Source organism: Lygodium microphyllum, chromosome 25 (assembly GCF_053477565.2).
Source record: "Lygodium microphyllum isolate KBCC chromosome 25, Lygodium_microphyllum_v1.1.10, whole genome shotgun sequence".
Classification (NCBI taxonomy): Eukaryota; Viridiplantae; Streptophyta; class Polypodiopsida; order Schizaeales; family Lygodiaceae; genus Lygodium; species Lygodium microphyllum.
The window spans coordinates 39,923,753-39,933,040 of NC_141159.1; positions in this window are offsets into that span (position 1 = coordinate 39,923,753).

Sequence of the window (9,288 nt, forward strand, 5' to 3'; positions counted from 1 at the left end):
TCTTTTCGTAGAAGTTCTGGGAATACAATTGATCTTCACGGAAAGGGGCTTAACCGTCTAGTGTGGGAATCGACGGAAAGGAGAAAAATAGCTTTGTAGTATGCAAGGGGGAAAGGTTGCTTAAATTCCAGGGGTTATAAAGACCCCTTGGGAAGGGTTTATAAAAGTCCCCAGGAAGGGCTTTAAAAGAACTTGTGTGGGGGAAATCCACGGGAATGGCTTTGTGGAAATGCTAAGGGGAAGGCTTTGAAAAACCCGGCTATGGTGTCTTTTGGGGGAACCAAGGGCCAAAAGGGTTTAATTTCCGAGGATGTAAGGGGAGAAAAGGGGCTTAAATTCCAGGGGGTTATAAAAACCCGCGTGGGAAGGGCCTTATGAGAGCCTCACATGAAGGGGGGTTTAAATGGCTTTAAAGAATTTTGTGGGGGGAAAACCCATGGGAATGGGGGCTTGGAAGAGCCCTTAGAAGCTTTCAAGAAGCTTCTGTGAACGTGGTGGAACCACTGGACGAGAGGAAGGCGACTGAATTGGCAACAGCGACGTCTTCCTTCTGTTGGCGGCTTCATGACCCACTCCCTCGAGCTCAAGCGGCGGCTTCCTCCTTCTTACGATTACCACACAGCAATGATGCTCTCCACTTTCTCTCTCTCGACATGGCCTACAGCATTATGGCATTTTTTTATTCTCCCTTACTCCCCTCCCACAGGGTTTTTATAGGTGAAGGGATGGGACCTTCCCCCCCTCCCCACGCGGCCTGATTGCATGGCCATTCCCTCCCCTATGTCCTCCAGCAAGAGAGCTTAGTCATAAGCACCTTACTCCGTCTCCTCCAGCACGGCCCTTGGCTGGGGGAAAGAGGGGATAATTTTTTAAAAAATCCATAATTATATCATTATCCTCTTGACCTCCTCCCAAGAGGAGGTTCATACAAAAATATGCGGGTTTTTTAGTCCTAAGTCTCGATTGGCCAGTGGAGAGTGTACCATTTAAAGAGCGCACCATCCGTGACCACAATGCCGGCATTGTCATTTGTCCGAGACTTCACACAGCCTCGTAATATTTTCAGCAGAAATGTTACATTCTCTCCCCCTTGGAGGAATCGAGATGTCCTCATCTCGAGATAAACTAGGGATATTTGGTTGAGAGTGCCTTCATCTATCCAAGTGGCATCCTCCTCAGGATAATCTTTCCACTGGATGAGGCATTCTCTCAGGGTTCTAGATCTCAGTTGTCTCTCCCTAACATCTAAGATCTTGTCACGCCGTAGCTCAAGGATTCCTTGGCTAGGCATTACAACTTGTTGGTCATCAAGTACATGGCTAGGATTAGGTACATACTTCTTCAATAGGCTGATATGGAATACATTATGAACCTTCAGGTTCTCAGGGAGTTTTAGTCTATAAGCATTAGGTCCTAGGCACTTGAGGATCTTGTATGGTCCACAATACCTTGGACTTAGCTTCTTGCAATCTCCTAGGGATAGAGAACTCTTCTTTGGGTGTACGCGAATCAAGACCATGTCTCCTTCCTCGAAGATTCTATCTTGATGCTTCAAATCCACGTATGCCTTCTGTCTATCCTTGGCGGCTTGGATGTCTTGTCTTATTGACTTTACTTGGTCATCCATCTCTTCCAACATTTGCCTTGAAGCTTCAACCCTCAAGCCAAGACAATGTCCATACTGATGAATTCCCATTTCATTTGGGGAATGTCGAGTGGTTGTAACTTTCCTGGCATTTTAACATGTCGGCTTTGATACGTTGACAAGACAAACACTCAGTGACATATTTGAGAATGTCACCTTTAAGCCTCTCCCAATAGTAGCTCTTCCTAACTGCATTGAGAGTCTTGGCATAGCCAGGATGTCCTGAGAAGGGGGAATCATAAGCTTCCCACAATATCTTCTACTTAAGGGACTGGCTTGCCAATATACATACTCTCGTTCTATAGTAGACAAGTCCACTATTGATAGACAATTCATGATACTTTGCCTGTAGCTTTTGGTCCTAGTCCTTGATAGAGACCTCCCTTAGCATCTTTTGATAGGATGGATCATGGCATGCTTCCTCTCTAGCTAGCTCAAGTATTGGGTTTTTTGGCATAGATACCTTTGTAGCTAGAGATCTAGCTGTTGATGGAATTTGCAAGATTAGAGAATTAAGGAATGCCTTGCGACTAAGTGCATTGGCAACTACATTCTCCTTTCCTGGTGAGTATTTGATTTCAAAATCATACTCCTCTAGCACTTCAATCCACCGATGTTGCCTCATGTTGAGCTCGTTCTGGGTAAAGATCCACTTGAGACTTTTATGATCAGTCACTAGAGTAAACTTATTACCCAACAGGTAGTGTCTCCAAAGCTTTAGAGCATGGATGACAGCTAACAGTTCTAGATCATGGGTAGCATAATTCTTCTCATGGCTCTTCAGTTTCCTTGAAGATTATGCTACAGGATGACCTTCCTGCATGAGCACACATCCTAAGGCAAGCGTGCTAGCATCAGTTACTAGCTCGAACACCTTATTGAGGTCTGGAAGTTTTAGGATAGGTGCTGATACCAAACTTTGCTTCAATCTATCAAAGCTAGTTTGTTTGGCAGTTGTCCATGCAATAGATGTTTACTTCTTCAGTAAATCTGTCAGAGGTGCTGCAATCAAAGCATAGTTTTTTATGAAAACCCTATACCATCCTGTCAATCCAAGAAAACTGCGTATTTCTTTGACAGTTGTTGATATTGGCCATTCTAGCACATCTCTGACTTTGGCCGGATCCAGTGAGATTCCTTCTACTGATACGATGAATCCCAGATATTCAATCTGACGTTTGAAGAATGCACATTTCTTCATCTTAGCATACAGCTTGTGTGACCTCATTGTCTCAGGGACAATCTGAAGTTGGGGTTCATGATCTTCTTCCTGTTTAGAATAGACTAAAGTGTCGTCGAAGAAGACAAGTATGAAATCGTCAAGATATGGCCTAAAGATATCCTGCATTAACCTGTTGAAGGTGGCAGGCGCATTCGTAAGCCTAAATGACATAACTAGGAACTCAAAGTGTCCATATGTTGTGTTGAAGGCTGTCTTTGGGATATCTTCTTCCTTGATTCTTATCTTATAGTAACCAGACCTGAGATCAATCTTGGATAAGATCTTCCCACCCTGAAGACGATCAAGAAGCTCATCTATTCTAGGAATAGGGTACTTGTTCTTGATAGTTGATTGATTCAACCCTTTGTAATCAATACATAGTGGAAGCGTTCCATCTTTCTTTTTCTAGAACAGTACTGGAGCTCCCCATGGTGAACTGCTTGGACGGATGTAGCCCTGATCTAGCAGTTGCTTGAGTTGTTCCTTTAGCTCAATTGCTTCCGGGATGGACATTCTATAAGGTCTCTTTGCAATTGGTGCAGCTCCTGGCACTAGCTTGATCTCATGATCCACTTCTCTTTGAGACAGGAGTTCTGTTAACTCTTCAGGAAATACATCCGCGTATTCCTTTAACCAAGAAGGTCCTTCACTAGACTCCTGCTTCTGATCTAACTTGTTGAGCTTAATCAAGTAGACAGGTAGTCCCTTTGTGACCCCCTTTATGATCCGAGATGCTTTGGCCAATTGAATTTTTGGCATTCCAGCCTCACCTTGAGTTGTGACTAAATCCCCTTCAGAGTTTCGAAAGGAATTTTGGCCCTTTCCACAATGAATGTGGGTGTCATTAGGTTTAAGCCAATCCATTCCGAGTAGACACTCATGGATGACTAGATTCATGACTCTGAATTTAACCGAAGTCACCTTTCCTTCCAGAAAGAATTCCACCTTAGCAGTTTGCCTGGTACAAGTGACCTCATGCGATCATTTGCTAATTCCACAAGAAATATAGGTGCTTCTACTGTGTCTATTCCTAATCTTCTTGCACAAGCTGGTGAGATAAAGGAATGTGTACTGCCACAATCAATCAAGGTTTTGAAACCTTTACCTTGATAATCCGACGGTGTTTGAATCACCGAGAACTGGCGATTCGGGCCTTTCTTGTGTAGAGTGGCATGGACTGTCGCCCTTTCAAACTCTGCTTCCATGGTCGGATCTTCTTCTTCACACCTTTTCCTGTTGGGGCAACGTAGGCGGTTCTTCCTCTGCCTCGGGTAGCGGCTCCCTGGCCACAGCCAGTTCCTTGGAAAGGTGCTTGGCAATGTCCTCCTCCAAGCTTGGGACATTGCCTCTTGAAATGACCAGGCTCGTTGCAGTGGAAACAACGGAAGTTCCGGCCATTGCTTTGGGTAGGGACAAAGCTGTTGACATTATTAATCCTTGCTTTCTTTCTTTGTCCCCGATTTTGACCTTGAACTCTCTTCATTTGAGGCCTAAATGCTCCTCTGTTTGGTTCACTATAAGACCAAGTTTTGTTACTTCTTGGCCTAGCCTGCACTTCCTGAATTATAGGTGCGGCTCGAATGAGTGCGTCCTGTAGATCTGATGGGTGCATAGATTCGAGACGGGTATTCACTGGTGGGTTTAATCCAACACAAAATTTTGACACCTGCTATGTCATGTCCATCTGTGGCGCATACTTAAGAAGTGAGAAGAATTTAGAGTAGTATGCGTCAAGAGTGAGTCCCAACTGTTTTAGCTCGTAGAACTCATTCATTTTCTACGTGCGATACACAGGTGGTAAGTATCTTCCTTGCATAGCTTTCTTCAGTTTTTCCTAGGTAACGGATCCTTCTGCGATCCCTTGATCTTTGCACCATTGCTTCCACCAAAGCCTGGCTTTGTCGGTGAGCTTCAGCTTGGTGAGCATAGCCTGGTTGTCGGGCGCAGTATCGACTGCTTCAAAGTAATCCTTGATAGACTCTATCCAAATTTCAGCATCCGCTTGGATAGACCTGCCTTTCCCATCAAATTCAGGTGGCTTAATTTGCTTGAGAAGAAACTTCTTCTCCTAGATTACGATAGTACTTGATGTAGGAGGCGAACTAGGAATCTGTACCTGGGGTTGTGCTTGGATAAAGGTTTCTTATCGTTATTACTCGTTAATCGTTATGATTTATATTTCATCTCCATTTCAGCTATCAATCAAGCAATCTAGCCACTTAACTTTTTATCCATTCTCATTGATAAAACGGACATTGATAAAAAGAAGTCTTATTCCATTTATATGGGTCTAGCCCTTTTGGAGTACAACATTTCCTGAGATGATAGAGCAACTGTTACATTTAGTTTGGGGAGAATAATGTTGTATTATATTTATCTACGGGAATTGGATAATAGTATGGTTTTGGGTAATAGATCTTCAAGAGTCGGTAAGTCATTGGAAGATTAGGGTATCCTTTCCTTTGGAACCCATTCTTCTCATAGCGCCCCAACACCTTGATCCTGTTGGCGGGGATTATACGGATCACTTCCTCATATACATATGAGTTCAGCTCAACCCTCCGACCTCGAATATGTAAAGTTGAGTTTACGTGAGCCTCCACAAAAAATGAACAGCTTCGCAATCTTCAGGTCTTGCAACCACTTGATCCTCTTTAGGTTGGTTTGAAGATATACAAACCGGTGGGCAGCTATATAGTAGATTCCTGAGTCACCCATCCATCTTCATTCCACGTACAAAGGCGATGGATTATAGATACGATCTAGGATGTTCATCATCTCAACTCTTTGTTGATAATCCGGGGAATGCATTGCGATCATAAACATGACTCGGAACACTAAGAACCTGTTCCATACTTCATAATTCTGCAAGACAGCATTGAAAGTAAGGAAATGTTTGGAACTGTAACATTTGCTTTACTTTTTCTTATTAAGATTTCTTAAAAATAAATCATTCGTTGGTTCGCTCTGATACCAACTGTAACGTGTTCACCTGTTCTCTTCAAGACACGTCTTAGTAGTCCATCGGAAAGGATGTCTGGAAAGCTCCGCCTGACACTCCCATGGAATGTCACGCGGTTTGCGATCTAGGACTTTCCGCGTCTGCCACATAGCGAAAGTATTCTGGCCGTTCCCACTTAGGATCAACCTGAATCAGGGTTTTTCCCAATGGTCATTTCCTAAACGGCAACTAGCGTCGAACCCCAGCAAATTACTTTACGCAGAAACGCCAGGACCAAAGCGGATTCACGCTGCACTTGGTTTAAGGAAAATGGAAAACGAGAGGGATGCAAAGCTCAACCTCTCTGCCATAAGGCATAGCCCCATTCCGTTTCCCTAAAACAACGTAGATAGGGATTATTACAACTTAGACTCTAGGTCAGTGCCGTTGCTATTCATTTCCTTTGAAACGATCTTCTTGCTGTCCATCATGATTGAGAAAAGTTCCCGGCCAACCAAGACTGCCCATCCGTAGGACTGACCCATGGCCACATCCACCGCACTTTCCTCAGGTTGTTTTAGTTGTCTAATTACCTACCACATTTAGTTGGACATGCATCAAATAGCTTCCTTAATTAGTCTGTTAGGCATCGATTCCTTCACGTAATCATAGCACTTGACATAGAAAAGCAATGTCAAACAAGTTCCTTTTCAACAACTTATCATATTTATCTTTGGAATACATTTATAAAGTCCATCCCGTAGGCTTATCCATAATCCACCCGAAGGCTATCCAGTAATCCAGAGGGATTACTAATCCAAGATTCCACCCATAGACTAGTATGCGGGCCTCGAGATCCAATCCCAAGTCCAGTTGGCCTCTTATGCAAGTTCCGAAAGGCGAGGGATTTACGACCAGAGCCCCCCTGGCACCCAAGCATCCTCCTGCTCCAAGTAGCACTCAACGGAGAGAGCTCTTGTGGCGATTTTGATCCACCTTCATGGCGCGGTTAATAACCCCCTTGGTTAGGGTCAGGCAGACAGTCGAGGGTAACTGAGGCTGCCTCTCCCTTCATGCCTTCAACCTGAAGCATTATATATATTTTCATATTTTAATTCCTTGAGCAAACAAAGCAAACAGTGCTTTCTAAACTGATTTACAAGCACAATCATTTCCAGTGGTCGTTATTTTTGGCCAACTGCTAAGGAATGATTCCTTCTCTTTGAATGCATCCAGCACTCGATCCGGGATCAATTGCGACTTGGCAAGATCCCCAAGGGTTTGTTTGTTAACCCGTATGTCCTTGGGTTAGGGCTGTACCAATTATCCCAACTTTAACCAATACTTTAAGTTCTATTAACAATGAATATGTTACTCCAAATTATTGATTGGTCTTTTGCTTCCAAGCATTCCCTTATCTTGGTTCTTTTCCCAAGAAGGTGCTATGTCAGGATGGCTACTCATCCTCTTTTGCAAGATAAACTTGTGCAAGAATCTGCCAATCTCATTCCAAGGAATTTGGCAATTCCCTTGTGATCAAATCACAAGATCATGGGACTCTGCAATATGTTGCACAAGTGTCGCACCTAATTCATGGGACTATTTTACCCATCGAATGGCGCCTTCTAATCATGGAATCATGATTAGATAGGATTCAGGGTTAGGGTGTCTTCATAACCAATCCGTTCCTAATTGCACTAGGCCAACATTTTTGGTCCTAGGGTTCCAATTCAAACTGAGTTTCATCTTTTTAGCAAGCGATCCTTAGGGTAGAAACCCTAGATCGTTTCTCACAAGTATGTCCTATTGTCCCTGTATTCCGTGAATGTGGATAGGTTTTTAGGGTATGAGAGTTTCAACTTGGCAATAAGTACGACTAGGTCACGTCCTCAACGTGCTACCCTAGTTAGCACTTTGGGATGTGTTTCGTCGATTTAACCCTTCCTAAGCGATTCCTTCGCGGTTTTAGGTGTTTAGGGTAAACCAATTTACTTGTCTATTCATGAAGATATTGTCTTGATCAAATAGGAGAAAAACTAGTTGCATTACAATATCATTCTCGTAAGCACACAATTTATTGCCTACGTATGATAGATTTACAATCCCTAACTTTTCTGGTTAAGATCAAAGCATATGTTAAGTTATGGCATAATTCCTATTTTCCCTCTATAGCATGCAATCAAGATTCTTGCTACTAAGCTTTAGGGTTTTATCTTTAAAACGAACCATGCAGCCTTTTCCTAAATTTTCATTTCTGAATGAGTTATTCGTATGCTGAATGAGCAACCTTTCGTAAGTACTTACGTAATTGATTTGACTTTTATGCCAATTTCCTAGAGATTAATCTACTTCATGCAGTTTCCATGCCTTGCAAATTCCTACGGTTATTAGTAACCTTCTTTAATGAATCATTTTGAAGAAAAGATGTCTAATAATGCGACATGCGATTTATTCTTTCCATGCATAATTGAAGTGTACTACCATAATTTCGACTTGTAAAGATGATCATTAGTTGATCTAAATTCGTTACTTTGCAACCACTTTCTAAGAATGCATAGAGATCTTATGCTCTTTTTTTGTTCGTTTCATTGAAAAATACCAATGACCGAATTCTTCAATCGTGAGTTATTTCCTTTAAATTAATCAAAGTATTTTAATCGAAAAAAAATGCATCCTAATTCCATAAATGATCCATGCACAATTGTAATATTATGACGTAAATCAAAATCAGGAAGAAAACCTGGACTTGTGGATTCGGTGAAATGTCCACATGAATACTAGGAGATGATCCTCCTGTGGTCACACCTTGTGCCTTTTTAGGAGCCATCACGTATTCAACCTTCTTGCCTTAGCCGTAGACTTATGATCTTGGCCCGTCTCCCTCACATGTGCAATTCCCTTTGAGAATCGTCTTCCTCGACCGATGCTTTGTCTTGTGGAATTGGGATTTGGAAGACCTTATGAGCTCCCCTTCTTTTCGTAGAAGTTTTGGGAATACAATTGATCTTCACGGAAAGGGGCTTAACCATCTAGTGTGGGAATCAGCGGAAAGGAGAAAAATAGCTTTGTAGTATGCAAGGGGGAAAGGTTGCTTAAATTCCAGGGGCTATAAAGACCCCTTGGGAAGGGTTTATAAAAGTCCCCAGGAAGGGCTTTAAAAGAACTTGTGTGGGGGGAATCCATGGGAATGGCTTTGTGGAAATGCTAAGGGAAAGGCTTTGAAAAACCAGGCTATGGTGTCTTTTGGGGGAACCACGGGCCGAAAGGGTTTAATTTCTAGGGATGTAAGGGGAGAAAAGGGGCTTAAATCCTAGGGGATTATAAAAACCCGCGTGGGAAGGGCCTTATGAGAGCCTCACAGGAAGGGGGGTTTAAATGGCTTTAGAGAATTTTGTGGGGGGAAAACCCACGGGAATGGGGGCTTGGAAGAGCCCTTAGAAGCTTTCAAGAAGCTTCTTGAAGCTTCTGTGAACATGGTGG